The sequence below is a fragment of the Cupressus sempervirens genome, chromosome 9, assembly GCF_028749045.1.
Source record: "Cupressus sempervirens isolate cs-2001-9-10 chromosome 9, ASM2874904v1, whole genome shotgun sequence".
Lineage (NCBI taxonomy): Eukaryota > Viridiplantae > Streptophyta > Pinopsida > Cupressales > Cupressaceae > Cupressus > Cupressus sempervirens.
The window spans coordinates 86040502-86065522 of NC_143126.1; positions in this window are offsets into that span (position 1 = coordinate 86040502).

Sequence of the window (25021 nt, forward strand, 5' to 3'; positions counted from 1 at the left end):
ACATGTCTTACGTGTTTGGGCAAGGTGATGAGGTAGAAGAGTATGCTCTTTCCCCTTGAGGGAAATGAGAAACTCGAACACTTAGATCTGAACCACCAGTCTGAGTCAACCCTTAGAGGGCTTGATAGAGCGATCCAACCTCTAGGAACAACCCAAGTGAGAACACTCCTTTTACCAAAGATTCTAATAATAAAGAAGCTTTCTAGAGTGAAAGACTCCAAAGCCATATTAATTTCTCCCTCTTGATTCTTGATATTGCATATCAAGAGGAGGCTCTATCTATTGCACTAGTCAGTGCCAGCCCTAGTCTTGCTAGTCAAGTGTGCACACTTTTAGTTGCTGGTGTGGGTTTTTGGTCTCAACTCTGCTTGCAGAGCCACTGGGGATTAATATGAATGGAAGCCAAGTAAAATCCTTTTTGTTAGTTGCTACACAGTTCACCTCTGAAAGGGGGCATAATCTTTGTGCAAGGAGGGGGAAGAATCTCTCTTGTAGAACTCACCATAGGCATGTACCTGGGCATCAAAAGGTGGTATATGTGCTTGACCCTTGCCACAAGGGTTTTCATTCAGTGTATATGTTATTGAGCCCTTGGAATACACCAAAAACATGGGTGCCCTCTAGTGGGGTGACATGGCTATGTGAGGTGAGCACATACACATAAGTTGTGGGACAAAGGTTTTGCTTCCTCTACCATTTTTGGTTCTAGGGATAAAGTGTGTCTATTATCGAGTCTTAAACTTGTCCAAACCTATCTAAGCAAATTGAAAGTCAAGACTCCCCCATCCCTTTGAATTGCCTTGTCCTCAATTGGATTGTATTCAAGTACTACTTGATTCTCGTGTCTTTCTAAAAATAACTTGTCTTGTTCAAAACTAAATGATGTCTAACAAATTGAAAATCAACCTTGCTATCTATCTAAAATCTATCAAAACAACCAAAAAATCTATCCAGAATAGTCTAAAACCTTTAAAATCTCTTCAAAATTTAGTCTTTGTTGTCAATCTATTCCCTATTTTCACACCTAGTTTTGTGAAATTTCACATGAGAGCTTTTTGGTCTATACTTCTTTGTGCGGCCTTATCTAGGTTTCCATGTGGCCTTATGCAAATCTTCACATGAGATCTTGTAGATTTGTCATTTTGTGTTAGGATCCTATTTTCTTGTTAGTTTAGCACATCCTCGTGCGGCTTTAAACAATTCTTCATGCAAGAAACCTTTTCAAAAAAAATTGTTCTAAGTTTTCACCTAGTTCTTTGAACTTTCTCACGTGCATCCCTAAGAATCTTTGTGCGGGATCTTGCCTTTCAATTGCCAAAACTTTTTTTCAGAGTTGTCTATGCTCTAAATCTGGTCTATACCTGCAACTTGTTACCTCTTTTCTATTTGCAAACAGTCTCAAACAGCAGCATCTCACTTAGCTAACCATTTGTGACCTACACTTAAACTAGTCTTGTCTCTTAGTTATCTTCTTCTTGTCCTTTAGTGCTTGTTATACTCTATGTCACAATAGTCATAATCTTTGGTTGTTCTAGCCCTTACTCAGACTACTCTTACCTTAATATACAACACTCTTATCTTATTTCCTTGCGATTACATTCTAGTGTGGTCCTTGTCTAAGTTTTTCTTTTTTTCCTTGTCTATGACTATGGCAACAAAAAGTGGAAATGTGTTTTATCCCCTTAGAATTAGATGATGTAGAGCTAGGGTCATAATCATGGCAGAGGTCACTTTACAATTCATACACTATCTATGTCTAGTTCATCTAGTAAGGAGTCTTCATGATCTCGTTCATCCATCTGATCACCTCTTGATCAGAGAACATTCTCTATCAACTTACAACAAACCAGTAACCCCTTGTATCAAGAGGATCCCAAAACTGGAAAAGGTCCTACATCTCCAAACAACATGGCTAAATTCTTATTTAGAGGACCTTTCTAATCAAAACATACTAAAACTGTTCACATTCCTACAATGGCTGATCATGAACCTGAACATGGCAAACATAGTAGAGACCAAGATCAACATAAGGAACCTCTCTTTACTAATGAGAATGAAGAAGAGGTAGAAATACTACCCGATCATATTGAGAAATGTCGTAAGGACAAAAACTTCCAAAAGGTCATGGAAATCTTGCTTAATGAAGAGAAAGAGAAATACTTTCTCAAACTTTCCCAAGAGGGAGCCAAGCTACCTCATCACTTTAACATGGAAACCATCATTACACCTAAAGAGGAAACTAAAACTTCCAAATTGCAAAAATAGTTGAAGATCATGCAAGACCAACTAGCCCAAATGATTTGTGCTAAAGAAAAACCCTCAAGAACATGCACCTTAGATGCTCTTTTTCCATTCCCATTTGATGAGAGTATAGACATGCCTCCTTTTCCAAAAGGAGTTGAGTTATCTAAGTACAAAAAATACTTTGGAACTACTGATCCCCAAGATCATCTATGGAAATTCAAGGCCTTGTTTATAGAATTTATGCATAATTAGACATATCTCATGTGTCTATTCCCAAGAAGTCTAGGTCACCATGCTATGGAGTGGTTTTCACACTTGACTCTTGGTATCAAAATGTTTGATGAGATTTCTAACCTATTTGTCCAATAGTAATCTCAAAACATACAACACCTGATTAACATTTGAGACTTGTGTAATCTTAAACAGAGAGTCGGGGAACCTTTCCTCACATTCCTTCAAAGATGGAGACAACTTTACACCAAATATTCATGAAAGATTCCTAAGACGAAAAACTTGATATCCTCACTAATAACCTCCTACCTGATTTTGGGTATAGAGTTCAACTCCACTGAATGTACCTCCATGAGAAAGCATGGCTCTCAACTAGACCCGAACTATCGCTACATATTCACCATCTTACTCAGTCCATCATTATGCCTTATAAATAGTAGGGCTCCCTATCATAAATCATTCAAGGTCCACACACCTTTGAAGGCATGGTCACAAGAGCTATCTGTATAGAGGAATTCATGGTCAAAAAGGGTGAACTTACCCTTCAAAAGGACACAAAACTAGGATCCACCTCTAACATGGACAAACTCAAGTATGTGAACAAAAACTGAGAGGTTGTACATGATGGGGTTATTAACAATGTCACTCCTAAACCTATCAAGGAAGTGTTCAATCTTACAAATAATCTCAAATCATCCAAGAATGTTGAGAAACCTCCTTCTAACAATAAGGCATCTAGAAACAAACTGAGGAACTCTTGGGTCTCATGCTCAAAATGAGAGTATACACCTCTTGGTGAACCTTTGGATGTGGTTTATAAGACCTCGCTATAAAAGAAGCTCATTTCTCCATTGGATAATTCTTGACCTTACGATTCACAAACATGACCACCATGGTGGAATGAAACTGCATTTTGTGAATATCACCAAAACAAGGGTCACAAAACTAGCAACTGCATAAACTTGCATCACAAAGTCCAAGACTTGATTGGTGATGGTGGCATTTTTGTGGACAAACATAACAAGAAATTGGATCACAAGGCTTTCAAGGAACTATTCCTGTCTTATGAAAAAGGAGAAACCTCAAAACATAAATCTCATAACAATATCACCTATATGTACTCTAATGATGATAATGTGATCAAAATGGTTGAACCTATGGATTTTGAGTACTGTGATATTATCACCATCAAGGTCAAGAAAGATAACAATAAACCTAAAACACCATGTGTCTTAAGGGGTCCTACTTCCAACACATTTGACAACGAATCATCGCAATCTTGTGATAACACTATTACGCATTCTCATTCTAAATTGGTCCTCAAAGGCCTTGCGCCTTCTACTTATGAGTTAGAACAAAGCAAAGACAAACCTCTTGTTGGTTTGTTTGGAGAAGGCGCAAAACTTGCAACAAATTCTATGACTACTAGCTATAGTATCCTCAATCAGTTATAGCAAACTAATGCTCAAATCACAATCTTTGAGCTACTCAAAATCTTGCCTACTCATAGGAAGATTCTTGACAAAGCCCTCACTGAGGCAAACGTACCTCAAGATCTTGATCTTGAGAGGTTCCAATCTATGGTAGGTCATCTAACCTCACCTTACTATATGTCCTTCTCTAAGGAGGATGACAATTCACTAAGTCACCTGCATAATCAACCTCTACACATTGAGGTCATGATACACTAGAAACATGTCCATCATGTGTTCATCAATAATGGAGTTGGTTTAAACATTGTCTCTACTACTTTTCTTAGACAACTAGACTATTCTAAAGAGTCTATTGGTCCCCATCACAAGATCACTATCAAAGTGTATGACTAAGTTGAGCAAACATCTTTAGGTTTGGTGGTGTTGCCTCTCTGTATTGGTCCTATAGAAAGGGATGTCACTTGTCAAGTCCTCGACATTCCCTTGGATTACAATATTCTACTAGGAAGGCCATGGATAAATTAGATGCATGCTATGCCATCCACATAACATCAATGCATAAAATTCCCATTTCATAGCTATGAAGTCACCATACCTGCAAGCACTAGCTATGCCTATAACATGCTAAAATCTACTAAACACTTGGTGCTTGCTAAAAGGGAATCTACAAACTATCATGATAACAAGCTGAAGAAAATTGAGTAGTCACTCAAGCTGAAGGAAACTAAAATGGGTGAATATCACATGGAACTAGTTTTGTCTCTGACATATATTCCTGAGTTTCCCTGTCATTATGGGAGACCATATAAAATGAAGAGACCTTTCATGTTGACACCTCAAACTAATTTTCATGGTACTTTTGTCAAAGCCATTATTCCTCTTAAGGAGGAAGCTAAAAATAGAGCCATCGCTACATGGATCTACAAAGAGGAGACTCCAATTGACCTCACCAAACAAGCTTGTGAAATTACTCCTGAGAAATATGGTCTAGGTCTTACACTCATGAAACACTTTGGATATAAGGGAACTAGTCATATTAGATGCAACAAAAATGGCCTAATTGATCCTATCAAAGCAATAGCTAGAAGGAATAGAGACACATTTGGTCTAGGCTTCAAGAAGATTCCCTTCCATCTAGGGAGTGAAAAATTCATACCAAAACCTGAAAGTTCATCTAAACATGAGTCACAACCTAAGTCTAATGATCATGAAGAAAATATTGATGATGAGGATGTTAACTTCATAATGGTTTTTGACACTTGAGTGCTAATACACTTACCTACTTTCTATATTGGAGCTGAGTACACCATGTATGCCGAGCCATGCAAAAGCTGAGTTAGGAAAGATTTTTGGTGTCGAGTGATCTTCAGGTGCTGAGCAGCTTTTATATGCCGAGTGAAGATCAGGTGCAGAGTGAAGTTCAAGTGCCAAATGACTTTAAGTACCAAGCAGAATAAAGTGTCGAGTGATATTCAAGTGCCGAGTCATAGATGATGCCGAGTAATACAAAAATGAAACAAGTGTCGAGTAAGAAAGTTTTGTTTAGGTGCTGAGTTATCCAAGAAACAGCATATGCCAAGCATCAGTAATGCTTCAGGAGCCGAGTAACTCAGAATATCAGCATAAGAGTTTGTAATTGCACAAACTATGATGCAAACAATTTTTGTAGCTGACATAAGGTAGATCTCGAAGGATTAAATGATAAGATCAAATCTTTTATCTTTCCTATGCAATCTACATGCAGCCAATAAGAAAAATGATGAAGGCATGCAACCAATGGAAGAAGTGCAAACAATAAGCGAAAAATAGAGATTGAATATGGATCGTAGATCCATACCTAACCCTAAATCCTCAAATGTGCATAAGGAAATCTATTTTTAGAACAAGGGTTATCAGATCACAAAGGATCAAAATCAGAGAAAGCAGAACAAGTGCTTGCATTCAGCAATCAAGGATTGTAATCTATCAGGTTCATTGTACCTAATACTTTCTAGCAATTGTATTAGAATGAAAATCCTATGGTGATAGGTTAGCTTAACATCTATTTAGTAGATCCTTTAAATAGGTGATTAAATCCTTTAACAGGGTGACACTTCATGTAAATTTTTTGTAAAGCCTCTAACCAGGTCACTATTAATACAGTGTAAAGCCTTTAACAGGGCAGGCCTTTAACAAGGCAAACCATCAAAAGTGGTTGAACAATATTGCTGTAGTAATTTTTGTGGGTATCATCCCCACCCTAGTTTTACCTTCTTATTCCTGGAGGGTTTCTGGGTTACCAAATTTTAGTGTTATGTGTTGTTGATGCATGTCTTAGTTTCATGTTTACTTGATGTATTTACATGCATGCAATTTACTTCCACCTAAAAGTTTTATTGGTTAAAGTGTGATACTTCTGATTCACCCCCCCCCCCCCCCCCTCTCATAAGTATTCTTCCCATATTTGAATATTCCAACAGAGGATCCTTATCCTTATCCAATTCCTCATGATCTAGCTAAATTCTTTGTAGAACCAGATGACTTTGTACCACATGTCAGTGCCATGGATGGTGATAGTGATTCTTCTAAGGATACTACTGATTCATCTCATTCCCAACCAGAACAAGGAGAGTCTACTCATGCTTTACACATTGAGTACCTTTGCAAAAATCCAGATGATGAAGGAGAGTTTGTTCTTATTACTATTGGGGAATTCTAAAGTCTATCTCCATGTAGTATAGATTCTCGAGAGTATGAATTCAACTCTCTCTCAAAAGAAACTACAGAAAAAGACATAGATCAAGTTCATGTCTATGAAAACCTCCTTGAAGTAGGTGAATCATCTAGGATTAGGTCAGATAAGTCCCATCCAACTAGTGTCCTCGATTCTTTGATTGATGATGTTAGTGCTCAAAGGCATTCGAACACACTTGTGGACAAAACTACTCTACATCTCAAATTGCTTGTCCAAGCATTTAATGATTATACTATGAACACACTTTAACCTACCACATCTCTTTCACTCACATATCTTGAGCTCATAGACTAGAATTCTAATGCATCTAGTGAGGTCCTCACATTCTAGAATAACTATGCTCTTACTTGGTACTTAAACGATGTTGAACCAATAACGTCTTCCACCAGCAAAAAAGTTTCAACATGACTAAAGATGACATTAAATATCTTAGTCATACAATAAAAAAGAAAAGAAATAAAAGATCTGATGGTGAAAACCACATTGTGGCAATGTTTGAACGTAAAAAAGTAAAAATAAAGGACGTATCCAAGGGTAAAAACCTCTCTGAGGCGCCTACAGATGAGATATTTGATGTACTTCCTATTCATTTTCAGGAAAGATCATCAGTGTTGATAGATCCAACACGGTAGATTAACTTGAGAATAGAGGAACAACCTCACATGATACATCTTGCATAGTCACTATCTCCCAAAGGGAAAGAGGAATTCATTGGTTTCTTCCAAGAGAAAAAGATAAACTTTGCATGGACATACTCATACATGCTAGGATTAGATCCTATTCTCATTATGCATCACTTGTCTATTGCTCCAGGAGTTAAACCAGTCAATTAGAAACTTAGGAAAATGCATCCTCATGTTGCATTGCTAATCAAAGTTGTATTGAAAAAACTTCTAAAGGTTGATTTCATCCGCGCTATTGATTACGCTGAATGGATACCAAACATCATTCTAGTTTTTTAGCATGACAAATCTATCAGAGTCTATACAAATTTTTGAGATCTTAACTTAGCATGTCTAAAGGATGATTTTCTACTCCCAAACATTGATATGATATTGGACATGACAACAAGATATGAAATGTACTCACTCATGGATGGTTTTTCTAGTTATAATCATATCAAAATTGCACCAAAAGATTAGGAAAGGACTGCTTTCACTTGTGCATGGGGAAATTTCTATTGGAATGTGATGTCATTTGGTCTAAAAAATGCTAGTGCTACATATCAAAGGGTAGTTACTACAATTTTCCATGACATGATGCATAAGACCATGGAAGACTATGTCGATGATACTTTGGTAAAGAGCACAAAATGCCACACTTGCCTTCAAGATTTGGGACCTATCCTAGAACACATGGAGAAATTAAGTCTCAAACTTAATCCCAAGAAATGTGCATTTGGTGTAACATTAGGGAAACTACTGGGCTACATTGTGTCTGCAAAAGGAATCAAAGTTGATCTAGAGAAAGTTCAAGCAATCATGGATATGCCTCCAACCCGTAATATTAGTTAGATGAGGGGCTTACAAGGAAGACTCCAATCCATTCACATATTCATCTCACAACTAGTGGATAGGTCACAACCCTTTACCAAGACTCTACATAAAGGTGTGAAATATAACTAGAGCTAAGATTACGATCAGAGTCTAACATAGATAAAGAAATACCTTGCTAATCCACTAATTTTGATGCCTCCTATTCATAGGAAGCCTCTTATTCTATACATCTCAACAATAGAGACATCTTTAGGAATCTTGCTAGCTCAAGAGGATAATGATAACAAGGAAAGAGCCATCTACTATCTGAGTCATACGCTGATCTCTTATAAAAAGAATTATAGTATCATTGAGAAGGCTTTCTTGGAAGTTTTCTTCACTTCCCAAAAGTTGAGACACTACATGCTTGCCATTACTACACAACTAGTTGGTAAAATTGATCCACTGAAGTACTTACTCAACAAAGCAGCTCTAACAGGAAGGTTGGCTAAATGGGTCATGATACTAAGCGAGTTTGACATTCAATATGTTGAATGAAAGGCTATCAAGGGACAAGTGATTGCTAATCAGCTAGCAAATGCACCGATGCAGAGTCTTCTCCCAATAAACATTGATTTTTCTAATGAATCAATTATGGCGCTCACACAACAAACCCAGGTGATGTTTTTTGATGGTTCTTTCACACAACAGGGATCCGTTGTTGGGTTACTATTCATAATACCACAGAGCTATTCACTTCCTAAGGCATACAATATTTTGTTTCCTTTCATGAACAATATTGTAGAATATGAGGCTCTCATTAATGGCATGAAGATCACAGTTGAATGGAGAGTCGATAAGTTGAACATCTTTGGTGATTCACAACTCATAATCAACTAGGTCAATGATGTATATCAAACAAAAGATGACAAATTGATTCCTTATAAATGCATGGTGGATGATCTAAAGAAATACTTTGCTCATATCACTTTTCAACAGGTTCCTTGAGCAAACAACAAAGCAGTTGATGCCATGGCTACTCTTGCTTCCTTATTATAGATGCTAGAGAATGATCTCTGACATGAGTCCTTGGTGAAAATGTTACTCTACCTTGCTTATGATACCCCTGAATCTTAGATGATCTATTCTATTCTAGGAAACAATTCATCCTATTACCACCGCATATACTCCTATGTGCATGACCAAACCATTCTGGATGGTCTAACTCAGACTGAAAAATGTCACCTTATTCACAATGCTTGACAGTATGTCATTATTACTACAACTTGTTTAGGAGAGGTCTCAATAGAACACTCCTTAGGTGTCTAGAACCTAATGAGTCTAAACATGCTTTAATCAATATCCACGAGGGAATTTGTGGATCTCACTCTAACGGCTTGACACTAGCTCATAAACTTATTAGAGCCAATTACTATTGGCCAAATATGGAGCAAGAGGCAATCAAATATGCCAAGGCCTACAAATAATGCTAGCTCCATGGGAATTTTATTCATGCTCTAGGTATAGAGCTAATTCCATCTATCACACTGTGGCCATTCTAACAATGGCCCTTCGATCTTGTGGGTTAGATTCACCTGTCTTTTTCAAATGTACACAAGTTCATTATTACAGCTACAGACTACTTCACTCAGTGGGTAGAGACAATACCTCTCTCTATAGGAAATGGAAAAACTATAGCTATGTTCATCATAAATTACATCATATGAAGATATGGTGTACCTTGATTATTACTAATAATGGAGGATAGTTTAAAAACAAGGATCTTAAGGAGTTATGCAAAAAGTTTAAAATTACGCAACACTGGTCTTCTATCTATTATCCTTAGGGTAATGGTTAAGTAGAGGCCTCCAACAAGGCGATCCTTAAGATCTTGCATCGCACAATCAAAAAATCTAGAAGGGACTAGCACCTTTAGATTAATCCAACTTTATGGGCTTATAGAAAAAGTATCAGAACACCAATACATACAATGCCCTTTGCTTTGGCCTATGGAGCAGATGCTATGCTACCAATTGAGGTTGAGATCCCTACTCTAAGAATCTCCATGAAGGGCCTCATTACTGACAATGACTACAAAATATCTCAGCTTCAAGAGCTAGTATTGTTTGATGAGCATCAACAAGTGGTGTGTGATCATCTTCGGGCTTATTAGCAATGTATGTCTAGAAGTTACAACAAGAAAGATAAGCCATGCAACTTCTAACTAGGTGATCCTGTTCTTAGAGAAAACCATAAGAATCAGCAACAAAGGATACAAAATGGGAAGTTTAAACCCAACTAGCTTGGTCCCTACAAAATTACTGCAGTGTTTAGATCTCATACTTACTAACTTTCTATAGCTAGGGGAGAGGTGCTCAAGGAGCCCATCAACACTCTCCACCTAAAGTGGTTCTATAGTTTATCTGATTTTAAAAGCTCCCTATATATATCTAAATGTCCTCAAAAAATCTAAAATTTACAAAAAGTCCTAAAAAAAAATCATTACCTTGGTGAAAACCTAGCAATAAGCACTTTGGTAATACAAAAAACATTGAAAAAATCTCAAAAATACGAAAAAAAAATAAAAAAGAGAAAAATACAAAAAAAAAATTAAAAAGGAAAAAAGTGCCATTGATGAAAACTTGGCAAATAGGCATCATGGTAGCAAAAAAAGAATCTCTGCTAAGAAGGTGAAAACCTGGTAAACAGGTGCTTCTTCATCCCAATGCTACATCTTGTAGCACATCTTTTGGCTGATGTACAGTTGCTTTCCTACTTTACTTTATTGTTTTTTCTCATGTATCCATGGATTGAATCTTGTCATAACTTGGGGGCAACACCCTACTATGTCATAGGAATCTTTTGTGACAGTCACCAGTTGTTCTAACTACATCTGCCTATTGTTGCTAGTGTCACTTCTCAAGATTCTTCTCATGGACAATCTCTTTCACGATAGTCACCAGTTGTTCTAACTACCTCTACCTACTACTATCACTAGTGTCATTTTTTGAGATTCCTCTCACAAAAGATCTCTCTCACATTAGTCACTAGTTGTCCTAACTATTTATGTCTACTATTTCTCAATTTCCTAATAAGGTTCTTCTTATTGAAGATTCCTCTTTGACTTTAGTCACAAATTGTTCTAATTGCATATGTCTACTATCATCCCCCTACTAAAGAGATTTCTTTCATCCATGTTCTGGACATTAACACTTGACATCAATCCTATAACATAGAAAATGAACTCAAAATGATTGATTTTCTTGGGATATGTTGAGCTTTTCTTTGTTTTTTTTTCTTTTTCTCTACCATGTCTCTTCAAGTGTCTTGATGATGTTTCTTTCAACTAGAGAAGCAAGGACTAGGGGCATGATCTTTTCTTTATTTTATGTTTTTGGTTTAGTTCCAATGATCTGGAGCATCCATATAAGAGGGGTGTCCACTATAAGAGCCTCCATACCATATTGGATGGCTGTGTGTACCTCAACTCCTTTTATATGGACTATTCATTGAGGTTGGTTCTTTTCCTTTCTTGTTTGAGTGAATTCTATATGCTATAGTAAATATTGATACTCGTCCTACTAAGTGAACGTACGGGTCACTATGAGTATATCTAGCACATTTATGTGTTAGGTTATGGATGCAAGGGTTGTTACAGACATAACACTTACTAATTACTTAGGATAAGAAATATCTCTCGTGTGTCTAGTGTGTCTACACACAAGAAACATTCTAGTCATCCTAGCATTTATGCTTTGATACTTATGTTAACTTGCTACATTAAAAGGGACAAATTTTCTAGTCATTCCAACTTCTTGTGCCTCGAATGCTTATATTTAATCCCAAAAAAACTAGAATATGTGTCATATTCATATTCCTATGATTGTAATGTTAGTGAGAATTGTATGACATGTGGGATTTATCTAAATTCTCAGTGATGATAATTGTTGAAGCCTAGTAACCAAATCTAGGGTTGCATCTAGTCAAAGGTTGTATTTAGCAGTGGCTTGCATTGCATAAATACATGGTTCGATGACTAACTCACTTACATCCTTTGTGATGAGGGATTGTTTGTTCCTTCAAAGTATCATGTTTCTTCATGGTTACACAAGCATTTGGTTCTTTGATTCATCCTCTTTCTCAATGGATACCTATCACTATCAAAAAAAATATGGAACACTACATGAGATGTTAGTCTATTCACATTTTACATTTCATACATAATTTCATAATCCATCTCATCTACACTACATTCATACATCAAATCAAATATGCATTCATACATCTCATCATATTTGTATCACATAATCATAACATAAAACATCTCATGTACATCAAATTAAAACATAGAAAGTGACACACGCAAATGGTACTCGGTTCAAAATCTCATATATATATATATATATATATATATATATATATATGAGAAAGAGCACATTGATGCAAAAAATGGGTGCTACTCAAGCACTGTCGATCAAAAATGGTACAAAATGGTGCTAGCACACCAATGGATATAGAGCCAGATCAAAATCAACATAAAAAATAATCTAACTCTCTCCTTCCCCCCACCTCCTAGTGGCAAAGGGGGAGGAGGAGGAGGTGGAGGAGGCATATCCAGTCTTGCTGCAAGGTGTGCACATCCTGACTCTTGAGCATATCATGAAAACCTAGGCACCTACTCTTCCTCATCTAGCACAACCACTAATTAAGCCACAAAATAGTAGGTCACTTAAGCTGACTGCAGCCAGATATCATCCTATTGTTACTCTAATCTCTATACCGCTCACTCTAGCTCCTCTCATAGCTCTCAGATCTCATGTTCCTGGTCTACAATCTAGGAGTCTCTAATAGCTACCTAGACATGTAGCTCTCCAACCTATTGCTATGTGACCCATATCCTCTCTTGGGCTCTCCTCAATACATCTTGGGTCTGTACTAGGAGATCCTTACCCTAAGCTCCAATAGTAGGCTAATCCTGCATCTCCTCATTGCTCTCCTTAGCTGGCTACTTAGCAAGTTGCTACTCCTCTGTGCGAGGTCTCTGCCATCGCCTCTAAACTGTCCCACTCCCACTAGCATCTGGGTCTAATCCCATCCATCTCAACAAAATTTGAACCTATTTGGTCTGATGTCTCACTTGCGGTGGCTACTCTAGCTACTGTGGTGGTGGCTAGGGAGCCTACACTAGTTGTCTAGGAGATGCTATCTCCACTAGATCTGTAAAGTGTGGGAAGGGATGACTCACAAAATATACCTAGTAAGCTAGCATCATCCCTCCATCCACTACCACTGGTAAGTAGTCCCACTGTGTTCTAACCAAGTTGTGTACATCGATCATAGACCTCCTAGGATCCAATCTCTAGGACCATCCTCACTCCAAATCTCTTGCTAGTCATGTATAGGAGTAGTACTCCTATGAGATATCTTGTGGCCTCCCATACTACCACCACAGATGAGTAAGTGGAAATCTCTTCATTATCTACACAAATGGACCTATCAGTGGTCACGATGTGAACTTATAGTTCAGCTCCTATAGTGCATCATCCCAGTTCTTAGTCTCTCTCTAGGGCTGCCATACAATGGATACCAAGTCATCGAAATGGGCCCTCCACTACTTAGTCTTCCCAATAGCTGTCTGGGTAACCTAATCTCTAGAACTAAAAATATAGGGCTCCATAGGCTGCCTCTCATCCTCAAAAATGGGCCTCATGACTAATAGATTCTCCCATGCCCAGATCTAGAGAATATAGACCCCAACAGCCATGCTCTTCCACTCATGATACACTATCTTGTGCATCTCATGGTACATATGTGCAAGCATGCATTGTCCCCACCCATATCTCTTCAGGGTCTCTAACATCATCTAGAGCATCTTGCCCCATCCACACTCTAATATGTGTTGGCCTCTGTCAGGCATCAAGAAACAGCTGATGAAATCCCCAAAACTAATGCTAATCTATGAGTGGGACCATAGGTATGCACAAGTTCATTCCATGTGATCACTCTGCCTATAATCAAGTCCTCTTGAAAGATGACTTGCGGTGCCTTTGTACCTACCGATGGAACTGTGTCATAGACCACTCTTGGCCCACGGAAAGGGATCCTCAATATCCAGTAGATGTCCTCTGATGTGATAGTCATCTCCCCTTACGGAAGATGAAAGGTGTTCATCTCTAAATAGAAACACTCCACCAATGCAGCCAGTAGGCTATGATTCACCAACATTGGTGGAATCTAGCATAGATACGATAACCCCAATCTGTCAATATGTGCCATAGCTGCATCATCGAGTTGTCACAATAAAGCTTTGTATGGTGGGTAATGGGATTGAAATCCAATATCATCAAAGGTAACCTACACACACAAACAAATACAATAGGAAAATGATTAGTCTCCACTCAACAAATGAATACAACAAAAAAAAAATTGTCAAAAAAAAAAAAATGCAACAAAAAACCAAAATTTCAACTTTAAAACTTGCAAAGAACACCAGGATTTTGGATGAAATCATAGGTCCTCATGTGAGATTGTACATCTTCACATGAGGAAACAACTATTTATGTGAAGAGTGATCAAGCACTTAGCAAAGAACACCCAATATCTAGGGTTCCTTGCGCAACACATGGGCATCTCCCATGTGAGAAAACCCACCGAACTAAGCAAAGAAGTAAACACTTGGTACTTCTTCATGCAAGAAGAGACCGGCTTTGTGTGAGGAGAGACATCTTTGCACAAGATCCAACATGACACTTTTTAAAAGCCCTAAAAAATGCCCAAAATATATCATAAAGTATGAAAAAGTTAATGCAAGGCAAGGTTATCAACCACTTACCGAATGCCCATAGTCTATCGGTTGGCTGTGTTGTCGAGAGCATTTGAATCGATGTGTAGACAATAGGATCACTAGCTTCACCTTAGAGCTCTCTTCTTCACCAAAGACAAAAGTGAAAATGATTCAAAAATGACCTTGTGGGCCGTTATATAGGTTTTGACCTAATTTCTCAAAGTGTTTCGATTGGCATGAAAATCACCCCTAACTAATTTGACCATTCTAAATCCATTTTCGAGATTGAATTCAAAATCTGACATACTTACATAGCTAAAAAATACATTTTAAAATTTTGGGACTGGCGTGATTGAACACTTGTGCATTCCAAATTTTCTAATACTTTGTGAATCTTGGAATCTTCTCAAATCACAATTTTTTCAATTTCTCTATATTTTTTGGAAAAATTCAACTTGAGTCAAGTATGGTCAACTCTAGTCAACCTTCATTCAAACTTGGTCTTTTGGACCTTGAAATCACTCTGGATTGACTGATCTCTTCTAAATTCTTCTAAATCTCTAATTCCTTCAGTTTTTCTCATTATATTGCTCTACATCATATTTCTTGTGTGTCATCTTTTAATTTTTCTCCCAAGGGGGCAGGATGATTACATTATTGAATCTGAATTTCAACTCAATCTGAATCTTATGTCCTCATCTCTCAGGGCATCTTTTGCCCTTTCTATTTGACATCTACGTCATCTATCTCATCTTTTGATCAACTGATCACATCTTATAGTAGTCTTTATCAAAGTTTGATGGATAGGTATTGGGATAGTCTAAACCCTAATTCTTGAGGGTCACACCTCATTCTGGGGATGATTCTATGACTCATGATGGGATCTTGCTATCTTTTAATCATGGTATCTAAGTGTTCTATCTAGATTCCTTAACGTTAAACTACGTTCTAGAGATCATCTTTAAAATCTTATCAATCCAAGTATCTAGAGGTTCTATCTAGATCCCTTGAGGTTAAGCTCCATTCTAGAAATAATCTTTAAAAGCTTATCAATCTAAGTATCTAGGTGTTCTATCTAGATCCCTTAAGGTTAAGCTCTATTCTGGAGATAATCTTTAAAAGCTTATCAATTTCAGTATCTAGGTGTTTTATCTAGATCCCTTAATATTGAGCTTCATTTTAGATATAATCTTTAAAAGCTTATCAATTTAGGTATCTACATGTTCTATTTGGATCCCTTAAGATTAAGTTCCATTCTAGAGATTATCTTTAAAAGCTTATCAATTTTGGTATCTAGGTGTTCTATCTGGATCCCCTAAGGTTAAGCTCCATTCTAGAGATAATCTTTAAAAGCTTATCAATTTAGGTATCTAGGTGTTCTATCTTGATCCCTTAAGCTTAAGATCCATTATGGAGATAATCTTTAAAAGGATATCAATTTAGGTATCTAGGTGTTCTATCTAGATCCCCTAAGGTTAAGCTCCATTCTAGAGATAATCTTTAAAAGCTTATCAATTTAGGTACCTAGGTGTTCTATCTAGATCCCTTAAGATTAAGCTTCATTCTAGAGATAATTTTTAAAAACTTATCAATTTTGGTATCTAGGTGTTCTATCTGGATCCCCTAAGGTTAAGCTTCATTCTAAAGATAATCTTTAAAAGCTTATCAATTGGTCTCTATATCACAATTTCAGAACTAATCTCATTTCTTGATCTTTGCACCATACTTCTGATTTTCTTTGAATTGAATATGCTACTCGCACATTCATTCAAAGATAGCAAATGTAATATGCAAAATTGGCACATTGCCATGTTAACCAATTTTGGTCTATTTTGATCATCCCTAAGTCCTATTTTACTAGGCAATTCCTATTCTAATTATTGCTATTTGACTTAATGGTCAGATGTAGAAAATCCTAATCTACATTAATCACACTATTTATTTAATTCCTAAAGTATCGACTCAAATTAACTACATTAAACCTATTGATTAGATTTAATTTAATTTAAAGTGTTTATACTTCGGTCTAATTAAATTATCTCCTAAAACTAATGTACTAAGGAATTAAATTTATTTAATTTAATAATGTCATTATTTTAATTGTTGGGTTTAATGACTCAATTAATTAAATAGGCATTTATGAGGTCATTTCTCATTTTATTAAATTAAAATAACCTTCCAAATCCTTTTCTTTAGTTTAGGAATGGGAATTCTAGGTGATCTATCTCTTGAATTGGAATTCACTTAATCCACTTATTCTCACACTCAGGTGAATTTTAGTTAACTCTCCATCACACTCAGGATTTGAGTTAGTTAACCTCACCTACACTAGAAATTTTCCACCTAGACTAGATCTCATCTTCAATCCTATCCATTGATCTGAGTTAATCTCAATCATTGATAGATTGTGGGAATTCTATTTAGGGGTTTCTAATTCCTCATTATAGAGGTTAACATTTGAATTGGATCGAATTACTATTAAATTGCATACTCATTTTCTTAATATTCTCATAGCTTCCATTGCTTAGTATTAAATATCATACATATTAAAATGCAATCATATAGTTTAATTTTCTTTATCTATTATTAGATTAATTGCATCTCTCATCTAGATTAATTGTATTATCATTTATCTGCATAAATCCTTTGTACTAAAAGGTCTAGTTTCTTGCTTCTCAATCTGAGAGCAAGGCAAAATTCTTCTAGTTAGAAGGCAAAATGTCACGCTGATTAGATTACTCGAATGAACAATTCAATGTTTATTCCAAGATGATCTCTTAGGTAAAGACTATGTTCAAGTATGTGTGAGAATCTGAGGCCCACAATTCACATGTACACTAGGTATTTTTTCATTTAATATTCATCTAAATTAATTTATAAACACACTATCAAAATGACCATAATAATTATTTTTTATTTATGTTCATTCAACTAGGTAAGTACCAAGTGAAAGATATGAATGTATGTATTAAACCCCTTATTGATGAGTTATTGGAGTTATGGAATGGGGTCACTCTGTGTGACATCTATAGACCAATAGGTGAAAGACAATTTTAATTTCGTGCAATGCTTGTATGGTCAATACATGATGCCCCTAGGCTAACACATTTTTGTAGTATGTAAAACTATTAACTCATATTTTTTGTATGTAATAGTGCTAATTCATTTTTTTTGTATGTTTAAGTTGTGTGTGGTAATTGTAAATATGAATCTTCTACACACTATCCAATTATACACAATCTTGTAGGTTTTTAGACAAAGGAAAAATAGCATGTCCAATTTGTGGTCCAAAGATGAAATCTTGTCATTCAAAAAGTTTAAGAAAGTAGGTGTTCAATAAGCATAGGAAATTTCTTCACAAAAATAATAAGTATCAAATTATCAAAAACCATCTTTTCAATGAGAAAGAAGAGACAACATCAAAGCCATGAAGAATGATACCTCACATATGAAAGTTGGAATAAAATAGAATGAATCGTCAAGATAGTGTCATTCCATCTGATGCAAGTTTTTGTATAAAATTTAAATTTGGATATTGTCTTCTATTTAGAAATTATGTAATATATGTTCATGAAGGTTGTCAAGGTGTTGATGAGAAACTTCCAAAAGGACTTAAAAGCTATCCTAGACAATTTAGTAGGTTGTCGTACTACAAGAACCTCCCAATCGTGCATTTGTTTGATGTTATGCATATTGAAAAGAATGTAACAGAGACACTATAGAAAATATTAGATGGAAGGCATGACAAAGAAAAGTTGGTAAAAATTTTTAATGACATTCATGAATCCAATCATGCATTAAAATTTTTCATTGAATCAAATAGCAATGGAAATCATATTAATATGAGTGTCATTCCTTGGTTAGTAATTTAGTAGCAAACTAATGACATATTTGAAGCCATAAAAAAGCAAAATTTCCCACATGATTTATTGCAAACATAAGTAGTCTTATATCAAAGAAAGGTGATTTTGGGTTGGGGATGCAGCACATGATTGGCATACCTTCGTCAAGGTAAGTCATGTTCTTCTTTATTTATAATAAATTTGCAAAACATCATGTACTTTTCATTATTTTATTTTATAATATATTGAAAATATTATTTTATTATTGTTGCAGTACATTCTACCTCTATCTCTCCCACACAACTTTGACAACATGAATGTCAAACAAGTTATATATAATTGTGGTAAATACATGATGTTAGAAGTGTTATTTATTAGATTTTTTATATAGATACTATTTTTGCATCTTTCTCTTCTTTTTTTGTAATTTATTGTTTAATTTTTTATATAGTCTCATTAATATTTTTTTGTGTGATGAATATCTTCTAGGTGGTTGTCATCTAAAGAAATTGATTAAAAAGACATAAAACATTGGAAGAGCAAAATTTGTCATCTTTTGTGTGAGATGCAAAAGTGTCTACCTTTAACTTTTTTAATGCACAAGAACACTACCTCATACATCTAGTTGAGGAGATTGAATTGTGTCCCATGAACTTGTACCAAGTAAGTCAATGTGGATGGTTGAGAGGCACTTAAATTTTTTGAATGGCTTGCTTTGACAAAGAGCATGTCCTAAGGGTTCCATGGTGGAGCGATATATGGTACAGCAAACCATGGTGTACATTAGTGAATATCTTCTCAAATTTGTAGCAAAGATCCATGTAGTTCACATTTGGAATCCCAATTTTATTAATGTATTCAAAGGGGAGTACTTGATGGGGAAAGGTAGATTGAGGAAAGTGAGAGGTAATTATGAGATGTTATTGTAGTTATTTTAATTCTTATCCATCATCAATATAGGTTGTTTCTATCTGGTCTATTTATTTTATATATTTTCTCATGAGTGGGGTATACTTCATTTGTATATTGCAAACAATATTAATTGGATGAAGGTATCAATTGAACAATCTCAACAAAATGGTAGCTCATTAACATGAGAAGGTGTTGCTTCATTGGTTAAAGAAGCTCATTGTAATGGAGATTCCAATTTTACACTAAAGGTAATTGATCTAGCAAAGGGTTTAAGAGGTGGAAAGATATGTATAAGTTAATCTATCATGACCCATTTGTTTAATATCAACTCATTGATGGATGCATAAGTTTGACATGTTTGAAAAATAATAGGTCAAGCACCACAAAGCTATGTACTATAATGGTCATAAATTTTGCATAAAAAAATTGGACGACATGAAGAGAACTTGTGATTATGGGATAACTATAGTCTCTGAGGTCACTAATATTTCATTTATAAATAATATGCATCCTCAACAATCTAAAAAATAGATACCATGGCATTTTAGATGATATAATTGAGTGTGAATTTAGTTCCTTCATACTAGTTCTATTCATTATCAAATGGTACAGGTTGTAATATCCCCACTAGCAAGGACAATAATGCCTGCAAAATAAATAATAGAATTTATACAATAATAAAATATATTTCACTATTCTACCCTCTATCATAACCCAACCTTAAAGACGTCTCCACATCAGGATAAATAACTCTCTTGAAGATCCTTATATCCCCAGTTACTTCTCTATATTCAATGAAGTGCTCCCTTTAAGGTCTTTCCTAGAAGAGACATTCTCTATCCAGGGCACTTGACACATGCATATTTTAACATCTACAAAATATTTGTGGCTTATAACCATATTAAGACCACTCTCTTCCCAAAGGGACTCTCTTGATCTTAAGCTATTAGCCACATTAAGATCACTCTCTTTCCAAAGGGATTATCTTGATCTTAAGAAATTAACCATATTAAGACCACTATCTTCCCTAAAAAGGGACTCTCTTGATCTTAAATCAATAATCATTAAGTTTTGTGTGTTATCCATTTTGAATTACATCTTTACATATACATATGTATGTGCATTAATTATCTACAAGTATGATTCATTAATATAAATAAATTTATAAATATAATTAAATAAATACAATCCATAAATATACCTTTCTTACCTTCCTCATTTTTTAGTCCATTTGGCTCTATCATTAGTCAGTCCTTCAATGAATTAGTTCTTCTAGATTATCTCAACTCTATATTTACTTTCTAAAATTCTTCATTTTCTAATTATAAGGAAAGGATAAAATATACCTTTTTATTTCTTCTTTTCCAAGAGTCACATCCTTTCATAATACAAATCCTTTGAAAAGTCACAACACTTCATTGTTATAATCCTTTCAAAAAGTCACAACACTTCATAACTAAAATCCTTTGGAAAAGTCCCAATACTTTATAATTACAACATTTTTGAAGAGTTGCAACTATTTATAATTATGACCCTTTCAAAGGGTCACTGTCTTTTAATATAATTGATACCTTTTCAGAAAGTCATTTCCTTATTTTCTTCATATTACTTTCCTCTTCCATTTTTCCTTTTTGAACTCCTATCTTCTCCTCCTCTTTTTCTCCCTCTCTAAAATAAACTCTCCTCCCTTTTATATCTTAATCTTAAGGAGTCATGTCTATTTGTTAAATATCTCTTGACTTTTCATTAGGTTTCATTAATTTATATTATTCTATGTTATATTATTGATTTACTTACTTATTTGTGTTTATTATTATTTATTATTAAATTCTAGTTAGAAATTTAACATACTTTCTACAATATTATCTCTTGTATTTAATTTAATTTCTTTATTTCTTTATTTTGATTTTATTATCTTTTAATTATTTAAAATGTCATACTAAATATTTCTTCATTGATAATATAGATTAAATAATCATTATTTCCTATTTTTTATATTTTAATATTAATTTTAATATAACTTTATTATCATTATTTATTTACTAACATTATATTATCTAATTATTATTAAAATTCTATCTTAAAATAGGGATATGACACAAGCTACGACTAAATCAAAATGATCCTAATTGAACACGATAATAGATTTACAATGATTAATACATGGTCATTTGAACTAGTTGGAAATGAGCCCTATATTCTTCCAAGTCAATGTGAGAAATTGTTTTACTTTGGTATTCCACATAAACCAAGTTGATCATTTTTCATTAGACATAATCCAAGAGGAAGACTGTTAAAATATAATGTGATTAAAGAAGAAGATACTGAAGAAGTGGAAGATGAAGTAGATGATGATGATGGCAAAGATGAAGAAGATGATGGTGGTAGTGGTGAAGATGTTCATGATGATGGTGATGATATTGATGGTGGTGGTGGTAGTGGGGGTGATGATGGTGGTGGTGGTGGTGGTGGTGGCGGTGATGTTGATTATGGTGGTGATGATGATGTGATGGTGATGATGATGACAATGATGATGATGGTCATAGTGATGATCACGATGATGATGATGGTCATAGTGACGACGATGATGATGATGATGGCCATAATTATGATGTTCATGATGATAAGATGGACGAAGAATATGATCAATTCCATGATCAATGGAAATGTATTGGGCATGATCAATAATATGTAAGAGGTATTGATATATTCATTAATTTTTTCTTAATTTGTTATAAGTTATTATGTGTAATCACCTAAAAATAGTCATCTAGACTATTAGCCCCCTTCTCAGCATTTTGGCTAAATTAATTTAATCATTTACCTAGACCAAATTGCTAATAATCAATCTATTTGATTATAACCTATAGTTTGACTATGCTATCCTAAGTTCATTATTTGATTAAAAGAACATGTCCCCTTTTAATTAAATAAAACACCCCATTCTTCTAACCCACTTAAAGTGCACACATAAAGTCCTTTTTCTATTTTACAATTAAAAGAAAAGGCTTGTGAGACTTTTGTCTTATATGACAAGTCAACTTATATTCTATTGGTTGACTTGTGTGTGCACATGGAGCACACCTATTTTTGAATTCCACTGTTGATCATCCGCCATCTTCATCTTGATCTCTACCATCTGTACAACTTTAAAAGGGAGAAAGCTTTCCCCCTCAATCTATCCATCTTTTGAATATTGTTATGCTGCAGGTTTTCTAACAGGTTTCTTGGGAGCTTTGTGGAGAACTTCTCACTCCTTGTCTACATTCTCTCATTCCACCATATTAGCATAAGATCATATGGCATTCTTAGCATAGTTGCATGTTAGTTTAGCTTTCATTCTTGTAATAATCTCATATAGTTTAAATAACGGTATTGTAACACTCTCATTCATATTCTAGCATAGTTGCATCTTACATTTTCATTCTAGTTTAGTCTTCCATCTTGCATTGCATCTTTGAAGAACTCATTGTAGACACTTGCATTCTTGCTCTTGTCTCAAAGAACCTCCCATTGTATGGTTTACTAGCAAGAAGCACATTTCTAAGGCTTGGCTGAGAGCCTTCATGTTTGAATACTAGCTTCTTGCACTCCGTGGATAGGGAGCTCTAAGCTGGCATCCAAACATTCCAACTCATGGAATCGTTTGGATAGAATGGTTTAGAGTGTGAAACATTTCTAGTGTACATTTTTGGCACCAACTGTGGGGCTGGACTGTATGTTTTGCCTTGCATTTTCCTATTTTATCTTGCATTTCCCTTACTGCTCTACATTTTTCTTTTTTCTACAGTTACAGTGTTGGGCGACATTTTTCCAATATCGCACGATAGTTCACAATACTTCCGTGCAACACTTTTTTGGAAATAGCATCGCACTTAAAGCCTGCATTCTATCACCCTCTAGGCAAAACTGTCACATGGCTGAAGAAAAAGTATCGCCTGAACAAAAACTGTTGCCCTAGTATACTATGAAGTATCGCACGACATTTGTTTAGCAAAAAGTATCGCCTGACAATTTTTTGCTCGTTCCTTGAGGGATTTGATCAAATTTCTTCTTAGCTGGCTAACTGTTGTTTTTAAATAGATTTCTAAGCTATTTTACAAATGTCTAATTTACAATTTTTGTGATTATTTCATGCTAACTTGTGGGCTAACAAGTTGTGATTGCAGGTTGCCCTCTTTGTGAAGAAAAATTGAAACCTTGCATATAAAAGAACACATGTCAAAGCTTCAAATGTGCAAGGGCTACTAACATTGTTTGCAGGGCTGCCCAAAGCATAAAAACCCAAACTTGCTTGATTTTTTTTTGTTTCCATGTGCAGCATTGAATAATTGTTCATTTTTATAAGCACATAAAACTTGTGATTGGAGTCTTTTGGTAATAGGAGAGTATGCTCTTCACCCTCGTGGTGAATCAAAAATCTTGACTTGTCATTTGGTTTCAAAAGCAAGGGGTAACTAAATCTTCCAGGCGTGTTTGGGAGAAAATAATTGGAATAGGAGAGTATGCTCTTCACCCTTGTGGTGAACCAAAAATATTGACTTTCGAAAGTTGATCCACTTTGTGTAGTTAGAATTCTTTAGAGGGCCTGCTCTTGGACAACCTGAGAGAAACGACCCAAGTGGGGACAAGCCGATTACCTGGTTCTTCCAACCCACTATAAACTCAAGGCTACCAAGGACACAAAACTTTGGTAGACGTAGTGTTTGTCTTCGCCTAGTGTGATCACTTATGGGATTTTGACCATAGGGAGATCACTAGGCAAGAATGCTTAAGGTACTCTTGTGGTCATGAGATCGGTTACTCATTTCAAGGTGAGGTGTCCCATGATTGGGAGCAAGAGGAACACTATGAACAAAAGCTCGATCTAAAAACCCCAAGTTAGTAACTACCCTTTTTAGCCGCTCAACTTCTTGGTGCAAGGATCGATCCTAGTGGACTACCCGGATCACCCCAAGATTTACACTCACAATATGTGTTCCCTTGGTTGTGCTTATGGCACTTCCATGACAAAGCCAATATCTCTTGTGGGAAACCACTGGGTGTGAGGCAAAGCAGCATCAAGCGTGGGCCAAGTTGTTGAGTAATGAACCGTGACTCTAAGGTAGATTGCTTGGCTATTGTTTTTGATGTTTTGACTAGTGTTAACATTCTTGCAACATAAACATTTCGATAAAAAGTTGTTAGGAAGGCCATTCTGATATCCCAAATGCGTATTGACAAGGTTGTTTTTACCCTTGATCAATTGTTTTGAGACATGTTAAAACACTTACTGTTTGCAAACCTTGTTGTTTACTGATACAAACTAAAACGAAACACTATCTGATTGGAACAACTGTCTGATTGACAAATTGAAATGAACTTCA